Consider the following 27,957-nt stretch of genomic DNA (forward strand, 5'->3'; position numbering starts at 1 on the left):
AGAGTGCGAAGGAGAGAGGGTGTGGCCTCTCTGGAAGGGCTATATAAGGAGGGAGATCTGGCAATATCAACAGATTGCTGTTCCCCCACGAGAGCTCACACTAGGGACTTACCAGCTCCTACTATACTCCCTTTATAGTAGTGCATTGGTTCTCAAACTCAGTCCTCAGGACCTCCACACAGTTCACATTTTGCAGGTCACCCAGCAGGTGCACAGGTGTAATTATTACTCACTGACACAAATTTAAAAGGTCCACAGGTGGAGCTAATTATTTCACTTGATTCAGTATGGAGACATGGAAAACATGCACTGTTTGGGGTCCTGAGGACCGAGTTTGAGAACCTGTGTAGTAGTGCATCTGTCCAGTACCTAAGGGGTAGTAGTCTTAGAGAGGTAGTGGCAGTAGCTGGGAGCCCTGGATGATTGAGGCCAGTGTGGGCTGTACCTATGGGAAGTGGCAGTGAGCAGCACTGGTTGGGGATTCAGTGTTGCTGTCCCAGCAGAGGAAGCAGCATCAGAGGTGGCTGATCCAGAAGTCCTGGCTCCCATCCAAGTGACAGGCAGAGCGAGGGAGGGATAGAGAGAGCTCCAGCTACGGGGGTGTGGCTTAAGGCTGTCATTCCCCTGGTGACAGGCTAAACGTCTGTGTGCACACAGAGGGCCTGATTCAGACCCGGTCGCAAGCGCTGAGCGCCACAACCGGGTCGATGGTGGGCCAGTGCACATGTGCACAACAGAGCCGGCTCCATCATGCGCATGCGCGAGACCCGGATAGCGACGGGCACTCCGTCGCTCCAGGTCTCGTACCAAAGGGGGCGTGCTGTCGATGTTGAGTGACAGCATGCCCCCTTTGGTGGGCGGGCCGGGGGCTTGGCTGCCCAGACGGAGGCGTTCCCATGGGAATGCTTACCGTCTGCGGCTGGCCCCACTGACATCACGAGTGATGTCAGTGGGAGAGATTTCGGCTCTGTTACAGCCGAAATCTCTCTGGGGCTTGCGGCAACGAGACCCTACCACAAGGGTCTCATCGCTAGCCAGATGGTAATGATGGTCTTGACCATCGCGACCATCATCATGGCCGCTCGCTATAGCTGTGGGTGGTCACCCACAGCTATGCGAGCGGCCAGGAGGCCGTTCTGAAAAAGAAAATGCCCGGCCCTGATTCAGAGCGAGCGCTCTGTCAGAGCGACCGGCTCTGAATCAGGGCCTCAGCCTGCCGAGTGGTGTCTGGCTGGAGCTGACACTGAACACTGACAGGTGATTGATGACCCTGTCCCCCTCCCTGCAAGGCAACATTATCTGGCAGCTGTGAGTAAATTAACTCCTGCACCAACACCCTGAGGGCTAATTATTAAGCAGTTAGCTCTGTACATTAAGTAGCTGTGAGCCAAAGAGGGGAATTTTACCCCTTAGGTACTGGACAGATGCACTACTACACAGGTTCTCAAACTCGGTCCTCAGGACTCCAAACAGTGCATGTTTTCCATGTCTCCACACTGAATGAAGTGAAATAATTAGCTCCACCTGTGGACCTTTTAAAATGTGCTAGTGAGTAATAATTACACCTGTGCACCTGCTGGGTGACCTGCAAAACGTGAACTGTATGGGGGTCCTGAGGACTGAGTTTTAGAACCACTGCACTACTATAAAGGGAGTCTAAACAATATACCCTTCTATTCAGCATAGTGCTAAGGAGGAAGTCAGGGGAGCAATATTGTCAACTAATAAAAGGAAGGATTTGAAAGGTGTAGAGAACAGGCAACATAATACCCTGGACTGCCTTTTATTAACTATGAGCCAAACACAAGTGAAAGTGCATCAGCTGCAGTATACAGCTGGTCACACACTAGACCAACTTTCATCCATCCATCCAACTAGTTTATTGGTTGGAATGAAAATCTGGTAACGTATGGGAGTATATGATCAGCAATTTGCTCCTAAATGCTAGAAAACAGATAAATGGTCGTTCAGACAAGTTTGTTAAATGTTTGATCTAAACAATTTGTTCAAACAACAGTTTTTGTCCATTTTCTGGCTTTTGGGAGCAAATTGCTGATTGTCATTTGCTTTCATACCTTACTAGATTTTCATTCCAACCAATCAACAAGTTGGCTGGTTGGATGTAAGTTGGTCTAGTGTGTGGCCAGCTTAACATACAGATGTTCCTATAACTGGTAATAATATATTACACAACTATGATGTTATGTTATGCACCAATGCTTATGTGTACATATATTTTTACACCTTTTTATTTGTTTACCAACTTTCTTCCTTCTATCCACAGGTCCGGACCACATGGGATTTCTACTGACACTCCTTCTGGTAAATAAACTTCACAAATACATAGATATTTTTTCCTCTCTTTATCCTAAGCAAATGTAGTTAGTTCTCATATATTACACATAAAGGTCACTCAATACAATGCATTACACAATACACTTTAATACATACAATTGTTATTAACTAGTAGATGGAACCTATACTTTTATATTTTATCCTATATTGCCATCAAATAGACTTGTGTCCTTAGAGTGAAAAGTCCAAGTAAAGCTGGCCACACACTAGACCAACTTTCATCCAACCATCCAACTAGTTGGTTGGAATGAAAATCTGGTAACGTATGGGAGTAAATGATGATCAGCAATTTGCTCCTAAATGCTAGAAAATAGATGAAAATGCTCGTCAGACAAGAATGTTAAATGTTTTATCTAAACAATTTGTTCAAACAACAGTTTTTGTCCATTTTCCAGCATTTGTGAGAAAATTGCTGATTATCATTTGCTTTCATACCTTACCACATTTTCATTCCAACCAATCAACTAGTTGGCTGGTTGGATGTAAGTTGGTCTAGTGTGTGGCCAGCTTTAGGCTTACCCAAGCAAGCCTGACTGAGTAACACTGCACATATAGCTTGGGTGGAGGCACTATTATATTAAACCCTGAATCAGGGTTACAAAATAAAAGCATAATAGCAAGATAGTTGCAGATCTCTTTCACTAAATAAAATCCTTAATAAAGTTCCAGAAAACAGCTTCTTTAAAAGTGTTCCAAGAGTCTCTGGCTGTATATAGTAAGTCCAACCACTGAAGTGGTAAACGTGATTTATGCCTGTTCTATATCAGCCTCCTTTTGTGTGTGTACAATGGAAAGTGGCAATCACAAACTTATGATCATATATATTAATAGGAATGAGTCGTTACTTATGGACCCTCCTGCAATCCAAAATAAGTGTATCCACTTATGATAATACTCACAAACCCTGATAAAGCCCACAGCAATGGTACATGTATAGGGCTCGGGTTCTGGAAATATCCGATAACTATAGGCTTATAAATTGTTTAGCCTATGCTCCATCTCATTGGGAGGGAAAAGTATCCATGTGATGCGGGGGCCCCCCTATATTCACTCTCCCGAGCGGCATAGAATGTGGACGACCAGTGGAGATGTCTGTATTGTGGCCAGTGATGTTACCAGGAGGTGCTTGCTGTTTTTATCCATCTGGCATCTCTATTTGTGGTCTATTTACTAAGCATATGACTGGCCCCATAGCTAGGTGTGTATGTAAAACACAGCCCATTCATTACATAGGCAGGGGATGCTGAACTTTGCATGACCCCTTTTCTACTGCAGGACCTCGGGGATGGTTAGCAACAGCTGAAACCCCAAAAACTCCCTGCCTGTTTATTGGCCCCTGGGTTGCAAAGCAGAGGGCCTTTGGGGCAGGCTGTTACTGGGGCCCCTGTCCACTCACTAGTGCGAACCGGACCTGTAGAGGCAATGCTGAGAGGGAGCACGGTAATAAGTAGCAGCTCCCCAAGGAGGAAGGGAACTGCTGTGGTCTGTCTTATGGGGATTAGCGGAGGTACTGGGGGGACTGTGAGCCGGATCGCATACCTCCTTCAGAGATCCTCACTCACCACTGCCTGGAGAGGGTAATTGCCGTCGGACCTCTGGAGCCGACCTAGGACCCTACCGTATGCAACTGTGATTACGTATGCAATCGGCCGATTGTTGCGTTCTGCGCAAGCATATGCATCGCAGTGCACATGTGCGAACTAGCCACTGCGATAGGGACTGGGATTACGGGGGGGCGGGTGGTTGGGTGAACGCAGGCGTGCCAGTGTGTTTCAATGCCATTGCAGGGGCCTGCATAAATTATCCACTGTGATAGCATACGCAGTGTTAAGTCTCATAGCGTGTGTGGTTGTCAGCAATTTCTGAGTAAGGTCAGAGCTTGTGCAAGTGTGCATGAGCCTGCGATGGTACTCGATTGTACCGATGGTTTTGCAGTCTTGCTAAACATTACGGATGTGTGCTGCTGTAAGTAAAGTGGGCTTCCTTATGTTATGCTACGAGTGCATTATGATCGCAATGCATTAGCATACTATCACAGTTGAACTGCGTGCATAATCGCTATTGCATACGCAGTTGCGTATGGTAGTGAATCAGGCCCTCTGTCTGCTGATTGACTCCAACACCAGGAAGACAAGACCCCTGGAGTTCTGCCTGTTGCTGATCCCTGCCGAGGAGTGCTGCAGTGACATGCAATGAAGTAAATGGCTTGGGAGGCACTGCCTAGTATCAGAGCCAGATTTACAGATACATATATGAACCTGAGGGTTCATGTGGGCATTATACAAAGGTGCAGCAGTATATAGTGCTGTAAATTTGGTGTGTTTTGATCAGGGATGTGCGGAAAAGGTAGATAGGAGAGGCAGTGCCTCACCTGCCATACACTTTTTACTCCAGAGTTTCAACTATAAAAATGATTAGAATAATACAAATAAGATATTTATAATATTTTCTTTAAATTTTTCTTATAATTTTTATAGTCAAAACTCTGGTATATCCCTAAGTATGACAGGAAAGGCTCTGCCTCACCTCACCGCACATCACTGGAGTGCTTCCCCAGACGGACTGCTGCAGGGTGTCTGAGAGCCGGAACCCTGGGGAATGCTGCTGGCCTGAAGGAGAGGATCCATCACTGCGAAGGGAAGCTGCTGCTGGGACCGTAAGGACTCCACATACACCGCTGCAGCCTACTGGTGTAGGAGGACTCCGTGGAGAAGGCCGCTGCAGGGACCAGCCCCCATTGACCGGACCCCATACCGGCAGAGTGAGGGATAGCCCCAGCCAGCTAGCACACCGTGAGAGGACCCACTGCCAGAGAGTCGAACTGTGTCTGCCCTACTCTACAAGGGGAAACCTGTGTCAGGAGACTGCCGCTGGGTAGAGCAACTGCTCACCAGACCCTGCAGCAGTGGCAGCCAAGGTTTGGACAGAGTAGTTGGAGGGCCACCCGGTGCAGTGCCTTACATCCTGGGCAGCGCTGCATGCTGGGTTGTTTGGTGGGGTAGAAAAGAAGTCTCAGGGACTCCCCTAGTGTGGAAGCAGGGAGTAAGTTAAAGAGATCCCCGGGGTAGCCTATACTTATCCTCTATTATTGAATTTAGTGGGGGTAAGAGAGTTGTTGCTAGCTACAGTATCCTGCTATGTTAGGTGGGGTCCCAGCTTCAATGTTATTTCCCTGAGGTCCATGGTATTTGCATAACTTTTATGGAGAGAGCTGTTGAGTGTAATTTGTTAAGCAATGATCAGTGGAGCTGATTCAGACCCGCTCGCTATGATGCGAATGCTCGTAGCTGACTGATATATTTTCAATTTGTGCATGCGTATGCATCGCAATGTGCGTGCGCGAACCAGTGCGAGAGATCAGAATGTGTTCGCTCGCTGCGCATAGACTTCAGAGTGAGTGACAGGAGAAGCCATTTGTGGGTGGTGACAGGGGCAGGCCACTGGAAATGGGGGAGTGTAGCTGTGAACACAGGTGTGCCTGAGTGTCTCAACGCCGTTTCAGAGGCGTGCATAATTAAAAGGAAGCGCCATACTACACGTCACTTGGTGGGATTTAACTCTGAAGTGATCGCAGTGCTTGCGGCAGGGTATTGTCAACTTCAAGCACTGCGTTCGCATTGTGACCGATGTACCAATGTTTTCATGCACTTCCAGGAGATGACGTACACAAGTGGGTGTCTTAAGAATGGCTGGTGGGCATCTGCATACACTAAGCGATCGCACGCCAAGACATAGTGGGCATGCTAATGCCTTGCCGTGCAATTGCCTGCCTTGCAGGGTATGCGTTGGATTTGCATACGCAGGGTGCGAGCGAACGCATCTAGCAAGCGGGTCTGAATGAGCTCCAATGATCGAAGAATTGTATTTATCCCACTAACTGGTGCATTACTTAACTACTTTTACGGGCAGCCATTGTAATTATCCATTTACCTGAAGGTTTTGCATAGCCTAAAATGTATTTCTTCACCTGCTGTGGTTTGTTCAAAATGCTAAGTTGATTTAGACCATAGATTCTCAAACTCTGTCCTCAGGACCCCAAACAGTGCATGTTTTCTAGGTCTCCTAACAGAATCGCAAGTGAAATAATTAGCTCCACCAGTGGAACTTTTAAAATGTGTCAGTGAGTAATGAATACACCTGTGCATCTGCTGGGTGACCTGGAAAACATGAACTGTGGCCCTGATTCAGAGCCGGACGCTCTGAAAGAGCGCTCGCTCTGAATCAGGGCATTTTTTTTTTTTTTTTTTGTGCGGCCTCCTGGCCGCTCGCATAGCTGTGGCTGACCACCCACAGCTATAGTGAGCGGCCAGGTTGATGGTCGCGATGGTCAAGACCATCGCGACCATCGGGCTTGCGACGAGACCCTTATGGTAGGGTCTCGTGGCCGCAAACCCCAGAAAGCTGTCGGCTCTAACAGAGCCGGAAGCTCTCCACTGACATCACTTGTGATGTCAGTGGGGCCACCCCCAAATGACAGGCGTTCTCATGGGAACGCCTCCGTTTGGGCAGCCACCCCCCCCGGCCCGCCCACCAAAGGGGGCAAGCTGTCACTCAACATCAACAGCTCGCCCCCTTTGTTGCGAGACCCGGAGCGACGGAGTGCCCGTCGCTATCCGGGTCTCGCGCATGCGCATGACGGAGCCAGCTCCGTCGTGCGCATGCACTCTGGCCCACCATCGACCCAGTTGCGAGCGCTCAGCGCTTGCGACCGGGTCTGAATCAGGCCCAGTGTGCGGTACTGAGGACCGAATTTGAGAACCACTGATTTAGACTATCTTTTATCCGTAAATGCTGAGCTTGCAATTGTACATTTTCTGGAAGGCCCTGTGCAATTTAACTGGGTATTTCTGCCCGCTGTGGCACTTACTATTATTTATGTATGTGAAGTTTTGTAGATGACTTGCTGCTAAAGGTCTAATATTATTTATGTGCACATCTATGCCCACCGTGACATCCTCTGCTATTTATGCATGTGAAAGTTTGTAAATGCATCTTTATTAAATGCCAGTCTTGTGCTAAATGTTTGCTGTACTTTGATGGTGCATTGCTAGTTTTCAATGTATCTTGTATTATACACTGTGTAAAAATCTGAGATTGTGCAGATGTGGTTGGTTAATCTTGTATGCACTGCAATGTAAAAAACAGATTACCTTTCCATCCCCTGGGGCTAGCTCTTTTACCAAAGATTGCCTAAGTGGGCCTGATTCATTACGGTCTGAGATCCCCGGCTTCGGCTGACCAGCTTGGGGTGTGAATGTTTTGGCCATGGAGCCCCGATGATAGGGTCTCCTGGCTGTGGCAATACACCTCAATCGGTTTGGGTACAGTGCTGGTTTTAAATATACCCATACGCATTCCCCCCCCCCCCTTATATTTCAAACCAGCACTGGCCCTGCAGCCAGGTGCTGGTTCCTAAATTAGGGGGGGACCCTACTCGTTTTGTATCCCGGAATTTTAAGAACCAGGACTGGCTGACAAGTCCGGGGCTTGTTAGGCTATTGGGTGGGACCCTACATCATTTTTTTTTTTTTTTTACATTTAACCCGTTTTTTAGAGGTACAACACACAAGCAGCATTCACATATCTCACTGATATGTGCAGGCTGCTTGTTCGTGAGAGTTTTGCAGAGGAAAACACTGCAATCTCGGGTGAGTAATCTCATCTAAACTTGCTACTCGGGGGAGAAATCTCGATCTTCACCATCGGCCAACTCACTTTCAGCTAAATTCACTTCTTAGTAAATTTGTGAGTTTAAAAATGGGAAAATCACAGTTTTGGCGATGCAAATCGAGTTTGCTACTATTTTTATATAGAAATATCTGGCAATTAAACATAGATACACAGACTTTGGGTGGAGCATGACACGCCCCCTCAACGTCGCATTCTACCACCAACTGTAATCTCCCTGAGACTAGTTTTCAAAAGTAAGCAAATATGCAGTAACACCGCCGCTGATTCCTGACATGCACCAACGAGCATGGCATGTATGGCTGCGGCTCTGCATAAGAGAATGCAGCCACTTTCACTGACACGCCCGCCAGGGGCGGATTGGGCCACCGGGACAGCGGGCCATGTCCCACTGGGCCGGTCCCCTCTGCCCTCTGCTGGGCCGCCTGACACCCTAACCGTCGGCTCTAATGGCCGCTACCGCAATAGGAGTTGCCAAGAGCAGCTCACCTTTAAGACGTGACTTATAAAATGGCCGTGGGAGGGCTGCTGCGCATGCCCAGCCATAGCAGCACCTCCCATTGGCTATTGCGGAGCTTGTGAGTGACAGGCTGATCACGGCTCCGCCTCCCGCAATCATGATCACAAGAGCCGGGACTTAGGAGCGGGCTGGGCAGCTGCAGTCTGCACTCTGCAGAACTCTGAAGTGGCCGTGGCTGGCTGGCTATAGGAGCGTCGCAAGTTAGTTGTGTCTGTGTACTTGTTTAATCATTATCTTAATAGCATACCCTCCAACATTTTCCTGTAACAACCCGGTACATGGGGGGGCATGGCCGCAGATAAGGGGGTGTGGTAACGGATAAAGGGGCGTGTCTATGGGGGCTGGAGGCATCGTGCGCTGGCTGGTTTAGAACTTGCAGTTATTGTTATACTGCAAGTTCTGTATAATTACCGGCTGGCAGAGAAGCACGGAGGTCGGAGAAGATCCGGCTGTCACTCAGCAGCGCTGCGGGAGTCCTGTGTCCCAGCAGCGCTGCCTATGAAATCTGGTGAGTGTACCCACCCGGTACAATCGGTACAGCCCCAGTTTGCCGGTACAGCCCATTGAAAAACGGTACTGTACCGGCTAAAACGGCATAGTTGGAGGGTATGTAATAGTCTATAATCTAATATATTGCAGGAGTCTGGGTAGGATCTATGGGGTGGGATTGCGGGGGGGGAGCAAAAATGTTCAGTGTGTGAACATAAGTTATATAAAAAAAAACCACATGTGACATAGAACTCTCTCTCTCTCTAATATACAGGTTGAGTCTCCCATATCCAAAATGCTTGGGACCAGGGGTATTTTGGATATCGGAATATTCCGTATTTTGGAATAATTGCATATTATAATGAAATATACACACAGAATGCATTTATGTGTTATATACACCTTATACACACAGCCTGCAGGTCATTTTAAACAATATTTTTTATAATTTTGTGCATCAAAAAAAGTTTGTGTACATACATGAAATTCATTTATGTTTCATATACACCTTATACACACAGCCTGAAGGTTGTTTTATACAATCTTTTTAATAATTTGTGCCTTAGACAAAGTTTATGTACATTAAACCATCAAAAATCAAAGGTTTCATTATCTCAGTCATGCTGAAAATATTCCGTATTTCGGAATATTTGGATATGGGAGACTCAACCTGTGTATATATATATATATATATATATATATATATATGACCTAGAACTCCATACATATATATATATATATATATATATATATATGTATGTATATATATATATATATATATATATGACATAGGACCCTGTTAATTTACTTATAATATGATCACATCCCATCCCACGCAGGCAGCATCACCTAAAATGCTATGACAACTTGTGCGGTGGGATGTGATATATATGTGTGTAGATCTATATATATATATATATATATATATATATATATATATCTATATATATATATATATATATATATATATATATATATATAGTATCCAAAATGTAGCGGCACTCACGGGTCTTGTTTAAAGCAAGAAATTATAAACTGCTAATAGCAGGCTTGAATTCCAACGTTTCAGATATTTAATCTTTTTTCAAGGATATAGCACAATTGTACACAAACAAATCTTACCTTATATAGTAACACCACACGTGCAACACTTTCCGTCCAGCTCCCGCAACTCGTCCACCCCCGATGACGTCACGCGCCTGCGTCCAACCTGACGTGACACGTCATTGAGGCCATCAGAGAGCGGGTGGTTGCCTAGAGACAGGACGCCAACAATAGATGCAAAACATAACTATTAAGAACAAGACATACATCCATACAACAGACAATATATATAAAGGAGCATCTAGTACTGTCCGACGAGTGATGCCAACCTGTCACAGCTAAAGTGATGATGGCTAAACCAACATCACATATATAAATCGGACAAGGTATGAGAATACAAATACCGCTAAATTAAAGAAAACAACTTAGCGATAATTGTTCATTTAAGCCAAAGGGTTGAACAGTGTTCAGTCTAGCAATCCATCTTGCTTCCAATTGTAATAGAGGCAATAGAGAAAGAGCTCTATTACAATTGGAAGTAAGATGGATTGCTAGACTGAACACTGTTCAATCCTTTGGCTTAAATGAACAATTATGAACAATTATCGCTAAGTTGTGTTCTTTAATTTAGCGGTATTTGTATTCTCATACCTTGTCCGATTTATATATGTGATGTTGGTTTAGCCATCATCACTTTAGCTGTGACAGGTTGGCATCACTCGTCGGACAGTACTAGATGCTCTTTTATTTATATTGTCTGTTGTATGGATGTATGTCTTGTTCTTAATAGTTATGTTTTGCATCTATTGTTGGCGTCCTGTCTCTAGGCAACCGCCCGCTCTCTGATGGCCTCAATGACGTGTCACGTCAGGTTGGACGCAGGCGCGTGACGTCATCGGGGGTGGACGAGTTGCGGGAGCTGGACGGAAAGTGTTGCACGTGTGGTGTTACTATATAAGGTAAGATTTGTTCGTGTACAATTGTGCTATATCCTTGAAAAAAGATTAAATATCTGAAACGTTGGAATTCAAGCCTGCTATTAGCAGTTTATAATTTCTTGCTTTAAACAAGTCCCGTGAGTGCCGCTACATTTTGGATACTATTTGGACACAGATTTGGACTCAGATCGTGTGCGTAGAGGGCACCTGGGCAAGTATAAATTTTCATTATGAGTGCCGGATTCACATGGGTTCTATATATATATATATATATATATATATATATATAATAAAATCTTGCTTAGGCTGGCACTCCCTTGCTACCCAATGTAAGTAACTTCGTCTGGTGCCGTCCTCTTTACCTCTCACTGGTGAGGGACAAATATATAACAAAGCAGGGTCATTGCCACTCTTGACACCTTTGGTACAAAATCGCTGATATGCGTCAACGTTTCAGAACTTTATTGTGCGTTCTTTTGTCAGGAAACAGTGCATCCGGAAAGTATCACAACGCTTCACTTTTTCCACATTTTATGTTACAGCCTCACTCCAAAATTGAATAAATTCATTTTTGCCCTCAAAATTTTACACACAATTCCCCATAATGACATGTAAAAAGTTTTTTTTGCGATTTTTGCAAATGTGATAAAAAAAGACCTAAGAAATCACATGTACATAAGTTTTCACAGCCTTTGCCATGAAGCTCAAAATTGAGCTCAGGTGCATCTTGTTTCCACTGATCATCCTTAAGATGTTCGTACAGCTTAATTAGGCAGAAGGCTGAGGAGGTGATGGGAGGGAACCAATTGGATCCCTATCAGGAGAGGCATCCCGGAAAAAAAAGGATATGCTTCTATTGGGTAATGTCTCCTCAAGATAGCGTTACCTTACGTGACAAAGCTTAGTACAAATGGGGTATGTAGTAAAACCCCTGAAAACTGCATTTTTGGGGGTTTTATCGCATTTTCCTCTGTAGTACATCCCGCCAAGACTCACTTGTTGACTTGTGTTACAAAGTGTCTGCTGACGTGGTGGTGCGGGGTAATAACCCGGGAACAGAGTGTGCGGACCAGGTGGAACGCAAGTGAATGGTTTGCCTGGTTACTGCCATGGTTGTTACCGGCAGTCTGCACAATGGAGGTTCTCCAGGAAGCTGGATACCAAAGCAGTTGCGTGGACATGGCGTGCTTTCTGCAGGTGGGGTACATATGTGGGTGTTTTTAGCACTTGTATGGTTCTGATGAAGGAGAAACGTTGATATTCTATAATACAGTTTTGTTTGCATATAATATGGTTCCTAGTGCCGTATTGTTAATCGGGCACAGGAACAAATTGTGACTTTGAGCGCGTGTGGCAGCAGTTCGGTAGTTTTGTGGATTCTTTCTATCTATATAAAACATCCCATTCAACACCAATTATATATATATATATATATATATATATATATTATATATATATATACGCATCCCTCTACCCCAATTATGTGTTTATTTCTACATTTATGTGTGCTTATAGCGAATATGCATATCATACCTGTCCATCTATACCTGTATGCATTTATTGCCTTGTATTTAATATTGATGGTGTAGGTGCATTTCCTATACACAGTCCAGGAGTTAGGACACAGAGGATTTGGCTCATATGCAGACACATGGAGCCGCCCCTCATCCCAGACAGTGAGCTTACAGTCCCACAGCACTTGGGCCATGTTGCTTTGTTACCCAATCACTGAAGTTGAGAGGAAACATTTTACTATTTTTTCACCCCCTTAAAGAGTCGAATCTCGAAAAATCCCAGCTTAGTGGGCACCTACATCATGGAAGGAATATACTCCCCAATTTTCATGTTTCTAGGTCCAGGGGTATGGGCTGGGTGTTCATGGGTCAGTCAGTCAGGATATTTTATATATTTACCGTATATGATATAGTATGCTGCAGCATGTTTGGTGTGATGGTCACCAGAAAGTCACACCAGCTGCTAACCACTAACATGTAAATGCCAGCCAGAATCTTTCCTAATTGATGTATTTTTTGGTAATTGCTATTTTCTATTGCACCTCTGAACATTTGTATAATTGGTGTGATCAGCAGGTAGAAGTGGAGTGACATTATGTAAATATGCATGGTCCTATTGTAGTTATTTTATATAGCAAGTACCAGTACGGCATAGTAGTATACAGCAATGTGGGCTTGATTCTGAGTCAGACGCAGTGGCAATGTTGGATGCAGTGTAGTGATGTTTAGTGACGTGCGGTGAGGTCAGTGGCTGGGTAGGCACTGAATGACTAACACCCACCCCCCTCAACAGACCCTGCCCCCACAAGACTCCGCCTCCGCAACAGACCCCACCCCCATTAGGGCTGCTTCCAGAAATTTCCCGGGCTGGTTTTTCATCCCAATCCGCCCCTGACGCCCGCAACACCCATCAGGGCCGGATTAAGCCTTCGGGGGGCCCAGGGCACTTAAAAAAGTGGGCTACTTCCCCTCTTGTCAGCAACACCCCTCTGGCTGTGCCAGATGAGCGCCTCCTATGCGAGTCCCTCCCCCTGCACCTCCATGAGGCAGCCGCTAAAAGAAAATGAGGCTTTCCAGTTCTCACAGTATTTGGTTCAAATAGCTTTGGGTGCTGGGGTGCAAATAGACGGTTAATCTATTTGGGCAGTGAGGGTGGGAATGATCTGACGGATGCTGATAATGTTACGTAATAGTTTTATAGTAAATATGTCAAAATAGGCCAAGATCAGTATAGGGTTGCAATGCAAGATAGACAAAATTGAGAAACCACAGATAGATTAATTATGAAGATGAAAATAAATGAGGTACAGAGATGGTAATAGCATGAGAGGTATTAAGGGGGGTATCCACTTAGCGATTTAAGCAAGCGATTGCACAATAATGGCATCGTTATCGTGCAATCACTTGCAAATCGTGCATGCATCGCTCAGGTTTAGGTCGGAAATGACCAGCGATGCGTGTGCCCGCTGGTTGTTTCCGACATCTATCATCACTCATACATGCTGGTCAACCTGACGATCCCGTCAGGTTCAGCATGTGCAGGGATGATGGATGTGCCTGGACTGAACGAGTGAACGTTCAGTGTAGGCACATCACTAGACATGGAAACGAGAGCACGACTGCAATGTCGTAATCGTGCTGTCGTTTCCATGTCTACTAGTGGATACGCGGTTTTAGTTAGCTGCTCCCAGCAGGGGTGTTGGGGGTCAGTGGGTGCAGACAATGTTCAGGTCTCTGTGGCTGTAGCCTTTGGTACACAGTATATAAACTGTATAAAGGAGACTGATTCCTCCTGCTCTGATGGATTTATTAGGAGAGCTGCTCTCGCTGGGGCCAAAGGTGCGACATATCTGCCTGAGGAATCTGTTATTTCAGCTCTTTAGGACCAAGAAGAATCCTCCCTCCAGTCTCTCAACCTCTCCTCCTTGTGTGCAGTGGCTGTAAATTTCTGTTATCAAAACAGTAGCAGCCTGTTAGGGTGATGAGGCTTCCTACCCCTGGATCACGGTATGCAAAACACTACTCCTGTTCTTAATTTTCCTTCCAGCCGGCTGGGGAGATGATGAAAACTCAACACACACTGTGGTGAATCCACTCAGCTCTCAGAGGCACATCCCCTTTGAGTTGTCTTTTATAAGTTCAGAAAACTGCTGTCTCAAACATTTGCCAAAAATGGTTTGACAGTAAAGAATACATATGATTGATTTCACAAGTACAGAGGACGTATCAATGCATCTTCAGTATGTCTTTTTTTTCACAGTGTCCAGACTTGGTATCCTATTCTGGGATCCTTCAGCTGCTGCTGTCTTGTAACATGCTCGTTCAGGATAATGCTGGCTTGATCTCATGATATTTGTGTAAAGGAAAATGGCTTTTTCTGATAAATCATACAGTATGTTTTAAATAAACACTATAAATTATTATAGACTCTCACAATCCCCTCTTTTTATTAAAACATACTATCTTTCCCTTACTGGAGTCATGGCTTTCATAGTAACTATATTACTTCCATAGGCACCCTATGCAAGTAGATGCAAGCATCGTTCATCACTAGAATACCAAGAATCCCGGCGCATCTTTCCCTAGAAAGAGGGGTTTCTTCCGACATCAGTACTACAGAAAACACATTTCTTGTCAGGTGTGATCAATGTAATTCTTTCACACGCTGAACACTTTTCCCACTCGTAGGCACTCTTCTTATGTGTGACAAAGAGAGTCCCTACCGATGCAGATGCTTTATTTACCATTTTCCTAAAATTATAAGATAGATAGCAATTCCACAAAATGAGCAAAATTAATACAATGATTATAACGATTACTGGATGAATGAGACCACTAAACATCCTTTTGACTGAAGGTGAGTTATCTGTGAACACATCCCACCAATGGTGCTGTAAATTATCTTTTAATTGTGTGGCTACTTCCACCAATTTCTCTGCTTCTACAATTGTCTGCATTTGTGCATGATGGGCAGAATAGTTTACTTTCTGTAAGTGGTGAGCAAGTTTTTCTGTATTATTAATGGCATTAATGATACTTTGGAGATTAACTGTAAGGTTATGGGGAGGTATCTCAGTCACCTGAAATTCAAACTGTACATCTTCTTGTCTCTTCGCATAGAACACATAAGTAGTGTTCTTCCACCTGAGGTGTGTAACGTTAAATAAGCATCCAGAAAAAGGATTTGGTAAATTATAGAGGGAAGTTGTATTCATATCATATGTGACTAGGCATACAATCTGAGGCTCTACCTCTATAAGCATATCCACCTCTTTATCATGCAATTCCCAGTTGCATACACTGGTTGGGTGTTCTAACTTACAAGGCTCATATAGCTGTGTTTGCTGAGGACATACTAATCCATCATCAGTATCAGTACATAGGGATAAGTCATGTGTCCTATTACTGGTGTCTATGTGTGTACCTCTCATCTGGGGAGTCCACAACTGAGTGCCTCCAGTAGTTGTCCACAAGGGGACTGGTAAGATGAAGTACTTACACATAACCTGTTTCTGTGTGACATTATACACATGAACTTCACCCGTGCAAAAGTTGTCAGTACACAACATCTTCTTTCCCTGAACTTGTATCCATAACAAAGAAGATATATTAAACATCCTTCTGTATACTTGTTCGTTACCTGTCATTAACTGTGTTTGTGCTTTACCCTTTTGCATATTTTGATGCATGGTTCTGAGAGAACATTCAGTCCAATTAAACAGTTCAGAAACATTTGTTGACAGGTAAAGTGTGTTAAACAATGTGCTATTGAACACCTGTAAATATTCATTATCCCAAGATATACTGGCCTGTAATGGGGTAAATACTGTAGGCATCCATGTAGCTTGCATTGTAACTAATCTTCTCATATCTTCTCCTGCATTACTCATTTTGCTGGCTAAAGTTTCTATATCTATACTATTAAGTAACCCTATACCTGTACCTGATGCTCCTAACAATGTATCATACCATTCTCTCTTTTGTCTGCTATAGCATTTTGGATCTGGGGGGAAAGAGATATTAAATCTTAATATAGTGGTTTGTCTTTGGGTACCCACATTTACACAAGTGGAGGGAACTTTAACTAGTGAGTCATTCCTTATAGTGGGCTTGCTATTTAGGACATACATCCTTGTCATTATTACTGAATTATTTGGTAATTGCGTGGTATTAGTGCAAACTAGCACTACACCTCTTTCTATAGTTGTTGGGCTTCCTATGGGTATACCAGGGTCTGTACTTATTGACACATTGAATACCCTGTGCCCACGTTTTCTTAAATCCTTTATAGCCCGTAAACTTATCAGTACAACACTTAATTTTTATTCCACTTATGATAGTAATATTATCATGCTCCCTTGGTGCCCAATAGAGATGCCTTATATTATACTGTCCCAAACTTTTTACATATATCGAACCTCCTGACCAGGTTACATTAAATCTGTGTAACTGGTAAGTTTGGTTACCATAGACTACCCTAGAGTACTCTATTTGTCCTCCTGTTGTCCCCTGGTGTGTGTGCAATACCCTTAGACTAAGTATAGCCAACATTATCACACAAAAAGGATTCATGATGGTGGTTCAATCTTGACCGTCAACTTCTTGCAATGTGAGGCGTGTATCCACGTGCTCTTTCCTCCAATTTTCACTGAAGTTGGTGTAGTCAACAGAACCTGATATGGACCATCAAATCTTGGCTCCAGAGACTTTCTGACGTGTCTCTTAGTGTATACCCAATCGCCCGGTTCCAATGAATGTACACCAGGTACTGCTTCTGGGTCTGGAAGGGAGGAGAAAACTAAAGAATGGATGTTATTCACTTGATTACAAAGAGTAGATACATAGTCTGTTAAATCTGCATGATTGTGCTGCAACTGTTGGGGGAAATAACACCCTGTCTTAGGAGGTCCTAAGAATAATATCTCATAAGGTGACAACTTATGTTTTTTACTGGGGGTGGTTCTTACTGAATATAAAGCTATGGGCAGACAGTCCACCCATGTCTTGCCTGTTTGTGCCATCATCTTTTGTATCTTTAGTTTGAGGGTACCATTTAGTCTCTCTACACGCCCACTGGCCTGAGGCCTATAAGGGGTGTGAAAGGCTTGTTCAATGCCCATATCCTTCATGATATGCTGCATAATTTCTCCTGTAAAATGTGACCCTCTATCAGACTCTATAGTTTCTGGTATACCATATCTGCAAATTACTTCACTTATTAATTTCTTAGCTGTTGTTTTTGCAGTGGCTTTAGCAACTGGCCAGGCCTCTGGCCAATTAGAGAAGAGGTCTATACAAATGAGGGCATACTCATATGTCCCCACCCTAGGCAACTGAATATAGTCTATCTGCAGTCTCTGAAACGGGTATAATGGCTTTGGTGTATGTTTCTGTGGTACTTTTACTGTCTGTCCTGGATTGTGTTTCCCACACACCTGGCATGATGCTATGTACGCTGTAGCTGCTGCATTAAAGCCTGGTGCTATCCAGTGCTGGAGGACCGTGTTTACCATGGCCTCCTTTGAATTATGCACTAGACCGTGGGCCAGCTGGGTCATCAGGGGATATAAAGCCCTGGGGAGGCACCACCTGGTGGCTTTAGCCCAATGCATATTAACACAGGTGGCTCCCTCTTTTTCCCAGCCTCTCTTTTCGCCTTCTGTGGCTTGTTCTTGAAACTGGTGTAAAGCCTGTATGTCCAAGGGGTCTTTCTTTGTGTCTGTTTCTATACCATAGAGGGCTGGGATAGGTAACAGGGCATCTTGCTTAGCCGCAGCATCTGCTTTGGCATTCCCCTTGGCCTCAGCTGTTTTCTCCTTGGTGTGTGCTTGCACCTTTAAAATGGCTACTCTACTTGGAAGCTGTAAGGCTGCAAACAATGATCTAATGAGCTCAGCATGCTTAATGGTTTTACCAGCCGAGCCCATAAAATCCCTACTCTTCCAAATAGGTCCATAATCATGGGCCACACCCCAGGCGTACCTGGAGTCAGTGTAAATGTTTGCTGTCTGATTTTCAGCCATTATACATGCCTCAGTGAGTGCCCTCAACTCTGCTTCCTGTGCTGAGCAGGAAGGTGGGAGTGGTTGCTGAATCAATACCTCATCTAAGGTGGTGACTGCATACCCTGTTTTTGGGGACCCTTCATGATAATATCTAGAGCCATCTACAAACAATTCCCAGTCTGGATTAGATAAGGGAACATCTGTTACATTCTCTAGTTCCTTCATTTCCATTTTCATAAGTTCAAGACAATCATGGTCAGAAAAATTTTGATTTATATTTTTATGTGACTGTATTTGCAGTACATTATCCCCCTCATCATCCTCACTGTTGTGTTCCTTATTGCCATTACCTGATATGTTATCAACAGGTGTATGTATGCCTCCCTCACTATTCCCCTCTTTTGAATCCTGTGTTGGAAGCAATGTAGCAGGATTCAACACTGTGCACCTCTTAATTGTCACATTGGTAGGGTTTAGTAGGGCTACCTCATACTTGGTTAACCTGGCTGCAGAAAGATGCTTAGTTCTGGCCTGGTTAAGTATTTCTGTTACTGAGTGGGGAACCTGTATTATCAATGAGTGGTCCAGCACTAAATCTGCTGCCTTGTCTTTAAGCATAGCTGCAGCTGCTACTGCCTTTATACAAGAGGGTGCTCCTTTGATTACTCTATCAAGCTGCAATGAATAATATGCCAGGGGCCTTTGTTTACCCCCATGTTCCTGCACTAATACCCCTTGAGCATGTCCTTGTGTTTCATGACAAAATAACATAAAAGGCCTGTCATATCTGGGCAATCCTAGTGCTGGTGCTTGGGTAACTGCAGTTTTTATCTGCATAAAAGCTTTCTTCTGTTCTGATGTTAATGTTACTGTTTTGTCTTTTGTATCTGTCAACGCATCATAGAGGGGCTGCATTATGAGGGATGCGTTGGCAATCCATTCCCTGCAATACCCTGTTAATCCTAGAAATGCTCTGAGTTGCCTGGTGGTAGTGGGCTCTGGCACTTTCTGTATAGCTGATATCCTATCTTGTGTCAAATGTCTTGTACCTTGAGAAATACAATGTCCTAAAAAGGTAACCTGTGTTTGAGCCGTTTGCAATTTTTCTTTTGACACTCTGCAATTTTGTTCACACAGAAAAATAAGTAATGATTTAGTTTCACTTTGACACTGTCCCTCTGTATCTGCACATAGGAGCAAATCATCCACGTACTGCAACAACTGGGTGGTCTCAAACTGTGGTCTCCACCCTTGCAGTATGATGGACATAGCCTCTGTAAATGCAGATGGAGAGGTTGCCCCTCCTTGGGGTAATCTTGTCCAGCAATACTGTTTACCCATACTTGTAAAAGCTAAGTAGAGCTGACACTCTGATGTAAGAGGTACAGAAAAAAATGCATTAGCTAAGTCTATTACTGTGAAATGAGTTGCTGTTGCTGGTATTTGGTTTAGCAAGGTGTGTGGATTAGGCACTATAGGTACATCCACCACCAACCATTTGTTTACCTCTCTTAGATCATGCACCATCCGGTATTCCTGTTTACCATCTACCCCCACCTTCTTTTTCACTGGAAATAAAGGGGTGCTCCATGGGGACCTGCATTCTCTTATAACCCCTGTTTTCTGATATGCAGCAATCTGCTGCTGTATGGCCTTTTCCTGATCTCTGGTCAGTGGGTATTGTTTAATCTTTACTGGCACTACACCTGGTTTTAAGGTTAGTGTAACCGGTTGTACATCCAGTAATCCCACATCTGTTTTACCCTTAGACCATAATTTTTCAGGGACTCCTGAAAGCCAGTCAGGGATCATTACTTCTATCTGTGTCTGGTGTTGCAGCAAATATATTGCTGCTGCTAGCTGACATTGAAGATCCTGCCCTGTACTTCCTTTCAGTATTACATTACCATCCCTGTATTCAATGGTAGCTTGTAATTCACTAAGGATATCTGCTCCTAACAAATTAACTGGACAGGATGTGGAGGTCAGGAATTCTACAGGGACTTTAATTTTTGCTGGTCCCACTGCAACTTTTATGGGCTTACTAACATGTAAGGATACAGTATGTCCTGTTAGTCCTGTTCCAGGAATTGTCTGATTTGTTACATATTTCTTGGGAACATCTTCTGCCCTTAAAACGGTACGGCTTGCTCCAGTGTCTATTATACAGTCAATTTGTTCCCCCCCAGGTAGTGTCAATTGTATTATTCCCTTGGGACCTGAGGTATTAATAATGGATTGTGGGGGACCTGACACTGGACAGCCTATTTCCTGTGCACTGTTTGAACCCTTACTCCAAATTGCTCCCTTTTCTCTGCCCATTCCTTATATTTCTGACAATCCCTTTTCATGTGACCTGCTTTATGACAGAAGAAACATAACCCTCTCCTTTTTGCTTCTTCAGGTGATACTTTCCTATTATCTCTGGTCTGCCTAGGCTTTGGTTCATTATAGGGACCATCCTGCATCAAATGAACTGTCACTCTTGGAACCTGACCTCTCTCTCTTACTTTCCTTTTCTTTTCTTCTTCCTGATCTTCTATAGCTCTTAATACATCCAGTACAGCTGGAAGTGTCATAGTACCTGCTTCTGGTCTCTTTTGGTATAGTTCCACCCTCAAATTTTCAAGTAAGCCTCCCAAAAAAGTAGTTCTAAGCAACCACTCATGGGTAGGATTATTATCTTGGAATCCCCTATCTAAGTGTGACTGGTGTGTTTGATCATAGTAATCCTTTACTGACTGTCCCATTCTCTGCCTGCCTTCAGGCACAGCAGGCATACGCTGCTGTTGCTGCTCACACCACGTTCTTAACCTAGTAACAAAGAGTGTCCCTGACTCAGGAGTTTTTCTGTTATCTGCAGCTGGGATTCCCACTACCCCTGCTTCACCTATTGGCAGAGCTAGTATTTCTGTCAGGCTGCCTGCTCCCACTGTCATCCTACATATTTCCTCCAAATCTGCCCAAGTAGCTCCCCAAATAGCTACTAATCTCTCCACATATCTGTGGAGGGCCAGTGGATTCTTTCTGGTGTCTGGGGCTTTATTTACAATATCATTCATCTCTGCTGCTGTCCAGGGTCTATACTGATTTTGGGTTCTCACTCTTATCATAACTGCTGCATTCTGGGGATTTGGTTCAAACACCTCATTTGTAGTTACAGGATAAGCCTCTACAGATGTGTTTTGGTATGGGGGTGGACCTGTCCCTTTCTGAAAATACATCTGTTCACCCCCACAGTGTTCACAGCCGCAAGGTTCATCATTATTGCCTGTGGCTTGCTTCTTGCACACCCGTGTCCTGTGTCTGTTTTTATTAAACATCCAAGGCATTAAGGTACCTGCCCACCCTTGTATGGGAATGGGGCTGAAATTTCCTCCTGCATAAGGCAGTGGAGGAGCTGGTGGTGTAACGGGTGATAAGTGTGGAGGTGATGGATAATGAGGTGATCTGGTTAAGCCTTGTTGATCACAGGGTTCCCCTGCCCAGGGCACTTGATTCCCACAAAATGGACAATTAGTGTTGGCATTAGGTACACATTTACCACATCCTGGGCATTTCCTGCCATCCCTTACTGGTGTGGTAAATGGAGCCAAACTTGGGTACTTTGGGCTTAAATCAGGGGCTGTTGGTGATGCCTGTTGATTTACAAAAGGGATCACTGGGACAGGCCTCACAATATTTGGACCACAATCTTCCATAAACTCAGTGTCTTGTGTTACCTCCTGTTCTTTATATATTTCTTTGGCTACCTTTAACCAAGCATGTACTTGCTTGCCTACTTTCTTACACTCTATCCAAGCCTTGTTTTCTTTTGCAAAGGTTTCCCATCTTACAGGATCTAGGGAACCCACACTGGGCATCCCTGCTTTCTGTAGTATCTTTTGAATATCTTTAAGTGCACTTTTCCCCTCCCTGGATTCGACTAGATCCACAGGAGCACATGGTAATTCTTTTACCATGCCTTTACTGCCCTGAGCCCCCATTGTGGGTTTTTTAAGCTCCTAGTCTTTCCTGAATCCCTTGAGGAATCTTTATTTTATTCAAAAGAACAGTCGCTACTTATTCTGCGTTCCTACTGGGTAACCATACAACAATACCTGTCTTATCAGCTTCAAATACCTATCAGCTGGCAACCCCCTAATAACTAGACAAGCTACTACTGAACTATCCCTGCACAAATTACTGGCTAGCTAATTTATTAGTCCAGCCCAGTCCTTATCTATCCTGGTAGCCAAATATGTTAACAGCCTATGAGACAAATATATATATCACAGAGATCCTCTGATTTATTACAGCTATTAGATCAGGACTTATAAATGATCTGGTTTTCTGTAATACCACTACACAAGTACACCCCTCAAACTTTAGTTATATGTGGTTCATATATCAGACTCTGGAGACCTGTTATCCCTGTCCTTAAAAAGACAATACAGTATTCCCAATGTCACTATAACACTCCCACAGATTATGACCCACTGTTCTAATCTTTCTGGCATGCTACACAGATGAATAACATGTACATCCCTTCAGCCCCAGGTGCTCCTAGGGGTACCAATGAGGAAACGTGAAGGACCCTATCCCGAATCAATGGGCACCTTTCTCTGCACTCCTAAACACTTTTACCGTGTTTAGGTGCTAGGTGTCACTTATTACAGCTACTATGAGAGCAAGGAGATCAGTGAATGTCTCAACCCAGGGATCACACGTCTCAAACGACAGGACAAGCCTCTAATAGCAGGTGAGAGGTGCAGTCTTTGGTTGATTATTTAAAGATCTGGTTCCTTTATATACATCTCACAGTTAGCACACATACAATCACACTCCTTTTACTCACTTCAAGACAAGACAACTTATACTTTAAAAGAGCAGGTTTGGCATACAATATATTCATAGATCCCCGATTAGCCCATCCATACTGAACCCCACAATACTAATCAGGAAGCGCAGAAGAGAGCATTGAAAAGCGCAAATGCGCATTTGTTTTTCAATACTCACCCGGGTTTTGCTTCTGCAGTTCCAAATTTTCAAGTGGACATCCGTCAGTATAGACAGGCAGTTGGGGATCCCGGACGAGCCCCCACAAAATGTTATGGTGATGAGGCTTCCTACCCCTGGATCACGGTATGCAAAACACTACTCCTGTTCTTAATTTTCCTTCCAGCCGGCTGGGGAGATGATGATAAACTCAACACACACTGTGGTGAATCCACTCAGCTCTCAGAGGCACATCCCCTTTGAGTTGTCTTTTATAAGTTCAGAAAACTGCTGTCTCAAACATTTGCCAAAAATGGTTTGACAGTAAAGAATACATATGATTGATTTCACAAGTACATAGGACGTATCAATGCATCTTCAGTATGTCTTTTTTTTCACAGTGTCCAGACTTGGTATCCTATTCTGGGATCCTTCAGCTGCTGCTGTCTTGTAACATGCTCGTTCAGGATAATGCTGGCTTGATCTCATGATATTTGTGTAAAGGAAAATGGCTTTTTCTGATAAATCATACAGTATGTTTTAAATAAACACTATAAATTATTATAGACTCTCACAAGCCCTCATCTCCCACCTTCACGGACTCTCTCTCTCCCCCACTATGCCCATTTGTTTCTCCCTTTGCTCTGCACTATTTTGAGCTGTGTGTGCTGTCAGGCTACAGTGGGAAAGTTGCCACTTTTACTACTATACCTTATAGCTCTCATATGCCACCAGATCGGCATCTGCAAGCTGTGTTCACGCTGCGTGCATGGATGGATCACTGTGCCTGTGCGGAGCAGAGGGTGAGGGGAAGGCAGGAGAGCATTGTAGTCTCTGTTGTCTCCTCCCCTTCCCCTGTCATGTGGAGCGCTCGATGGTGACAATACTGTACAGGAAGCGCTGCTGATTGGTCAGAGAGGGCGTCTGCTCCCAGCAGCAGCATGTCCCTCTCAGCTGACTTTCCTGGCCTGGCTGTAACCCCTCCCCTTCATCATCACTGAATTGACAGACTGACTCCTAGACAAATAGGTAGAAGTCCGCAGCCATTTGAAATAAAACAAAAACACAGCTTCCGCAGGGGGCCCCCTGAGAGAGGGGGCCCGGGGGTACTCACCCCCTATGCCCCCCCCTTAATCCGGCTCTGCACCCCATAACATGCCCATGAGATTTATTTTTTTGGCGTTCACTACAGTACATCTCACAATCATCACCCAGGTAAGTCCATCACTTTGCCGATCCATTTCTTTTACTGTCTCTCCTGATGGCAATAGAATATCTGAGCGTACACTGTGACTTTGTGTAATACATGCATAGTAGGGGTTTTCTGAACTTTTCACGCATGTGCAGTTGCAATTAATCGCTCACCCACGTGAATAGGGGCATTGCGTGCAGTTAGCATGCACCTCTGAATCAGACCCTGTATGTTTAGGAGTATAAGATGCACAAACTAATATTTGCCAATAATTTTATTAATTTCTACTTGAAGTGGAAAACCAGAACTGTCTTGCAAAAACCTAGAGACACAGGAATCACCTTTGGATCTTACAAAAGAACAAAGCATGATAGTGAATATAAAATAGTGAAGCCTTTCTTGCATCGCCACATAGATGAAGTTAAAGAGATAGCAAGAGCTACATTATTAAGTAATCACTGGGGTCAGAAGCTAGAAATAGGAGTTTTGTTTATTAATTATAACGTGTTTAGTGTGTGATGGAACTCAGGGTCTGATTCAGCAAGGATCGCAGTTGCTAATACGCATGCAATCGGCCGATTGTTGTGTTTTGTGCATGCATCACAGTGCGCAAACTAGCTATTGTGATCAGGACTGCAATCGCAGAGGCTACACAGATCCCTCACAGAGTGATTGACAGGAGCACCGTTTGTGGGTGGTGACGGGTCAGGGAAACGCAGGTGCGCCAGTGCGTCCACACACCGTTGTAGGGGCATTCATAAATTAGCCACTGCAATGCCATACACAGTGTGAGGTCTCATAGCGTGCATGATTGTTAGCAATTTCTGAGTAAGGTCAGGACTTGTGCAAGTGTGCGTGAGGCTGCGATGGTAATGGTTAGTACCGATGGTTTCACTATTCTGCTAAACATTACGGATGTGTGTAAGGTAAAGTGAGCGTCCTTAGGTTGTGCTAAGTTTGAATTGCGATCGCAATGGATTAGCTTGCTATCGCAGTTGAACTGTGTGCATACGCAATATTGCGATCCATAGTGAATCAGGCCCAAACTCCACATGGCAGATAACTTAAACAGGCTTATTGGTTTAATTAACCGGCAGATAACAGGACGCAGGGTAACACAGGGCTGATGCAGGTATGCACATACAGCAATTAGAAACAGATCCAGCTAGGAGCTTACAGGGTTAATGCAGGCGGAGTGCGCAGTACTCTCCTAACAGTAATAATGGGAGCAAGTAGTTTAAACAATTCCTACTACTCAATTCTAAGCAGATGTTATTCTTAAAATAGTGTAGATGAAGAAATGGATTCACTTTAGTAATACTCTGATTAAATATTTATAAAAAAGAGAGAGAATAGGCAAATCATGGCATTGAATACAGGGGGTTTGGCTATGATGATGTGACTTACAGAGAATAGCATCATCACGCCCCCTGTACTGCCCATTTCACTAGGGAGTCTCTCTGCCAAGTATTTATTTATTACCAGTAATTTATATAGCGCACAGATATTCCGCAGCGCTTTACAGAGAATATTCGGCCATTCACATCCATCCCCGCCCCAGTGGAGCTAACAATCTATATTCCCTATAACATGCTCACACACATACACACTAGGGGTAATTTTGTTAGGAGCCAATTAACCTACTAGTATATTTTTGGAGTGTGGGAGGAAACCGGAGGAAACCTACGCAAGCACAGGGAGAATATACAAACTCCACAAAGTTAGGGCCGTAGTGGGTATCGAACCAATGACCTCAGTGCTGTGAGGCAGTAATGCTAAGCATTACACCGTCTGTGCTGCCCAAGTATGTTCTGCAAACTATAGTAGGAAACTGTCAAATACATGACTAATCTAGATACAAGCATATTTATTTATTTATTTATTTATTACCAGTTATTTATATAGTGCACACATATTCCGCTGCTCTTTACAGAGAATATTTGTCCATTCACATCAGTCTCTGCCCCAGTAGAGCTTACAATCTATAATACCTACCACATGCTCACACACACTAGGGTTGTTGGGACCCAATTTACCTACCAGTATATTTTTGGAGTGTGGGTGGAAATCGGAGCACCCGGAGGAAACCCACGCAAGCATAGGGAGAGTATACAAACTCCACACAGTTATGGCCGTAGTGGGAATCGAACCCACGACCTCAGTATATACACATATATATTAATATATACAGTATATGGATGCTTGTTCTATGCATAGGGCAGCCGGCTGAGGGGCAGGCAGAAAAAGATGATTCCTGGCCGACCTGATTGTGAATTACACAAAATCAGAGCAGCCAGACAGCATTCTCTGCTTGCCTCCCAGCCTGCAGTCACAGAGCCAGATTTAGGGGGTCCCCACTCTCTCAGGGGGCCTCCCTACTTTAATCACAGCTGCAGCGAAGAGCAAGAACTGCACTGCGATCTGTAGCAGAGAAGAGGGATGTGGAATCCATGATCCTCGCTTTACACCATGTTTTTTATGTTTAAACACTGAGGGGAGATGTATTAAAAGTCGAAGTGGTATCAGCACACTTATGTGGGGGGCTGGGCGGTAATTGACAGGGGCGCTATGCGAGTTGGCAGCGCCGATGGGTAGGGCAATATATGAACGGTCAGTTCACCTGACCATTCCGCCAGCTGCAGCTATCGATATAGACAGCTGCAGCTTGGCATTGCCCTATCCCCAAAGCAAGGACAGTGCTGTTCCTGCTGCTGCGGCGGCTGCCCGCTCCAGGGCTGCACGCGGGATCTCGCAATGCTTGCGAGATACCGCGTATGACCAGTGGAGCCGGTCGGGAGTGAGACACAGCACATCAGCACTAGGCTGATGCGCTACGTGCTCAGGCAGAGATCACCGGAGGGGGCAGTTTTCTATCCCCGGCTCCAAACGGTGAGATGTTAATACATCTCATCATTATTGCTTTCTGTTTGCCCTGGTAAAGAGGCAAAGCAGGAAGCATTATAGCGGCACGATAAGTGCCGCTATAATACATCTCCCACTGATTTTGTTGAGAGTACCAATAAATTTAAAGGTTTAGTTTTAGTGACCGTTTACTTTTGTATTCTCGTGAATGGGTGGGTGGGGCCTCAGGGCCTGATTCAGACCCGGTCGCAAGCGCTGAGCGCTCGCAACCAGGTCGATGGAGACCCAGAGCGCATGCACACGATGGAGCTGGCTCCGTTGTGCGCATGCGCGAGACCCGGATAGCGACGGGCAATCCGTCGCTCCGGGTCTC

The 27,957-nt window shown here is 44.5% G+C and overlaps 1 long non-coding RNA gene across 1 annotated transcript in view; it reads left to right on the plus strand.

The window, feature by feature from the left end:
- Positions 1-473: 473 nt before the first annotated feature.
- LOC148535415 (uncharacterized) overlaps positions 474-27,957 on the plus strand; it is a 34,901-nt gene continuing 7,417 nt past the window's right edge. Inside the window, exons 1-2 of the long non-coding RNA XR_015875695.1 lie at positions 474-520; positions 2,285-2,322. This is a non-coding gene — a long non-coding RNA (uncharacterized LOC148535415). The remainder of the gene's footprint in view (positions 521-2,284; positions 2,323-27,957) is intronic.

The sequence above is a fragment of the Taudactylus pleione genome, unplaced genomic scaffold (assembly GCF_031769625.1).
Source record: "Taudactylus pleione unplaced genomic scaffold, aTauple2 ptg000053l, whole genome shotgun sequence".
Classification (NCBI taxonomy): Eukaryota; Metazoa; Chordata; class Amphibia; order Anura; family Myobatrachidae; genus Taudactylus; species Taudactylus pleione.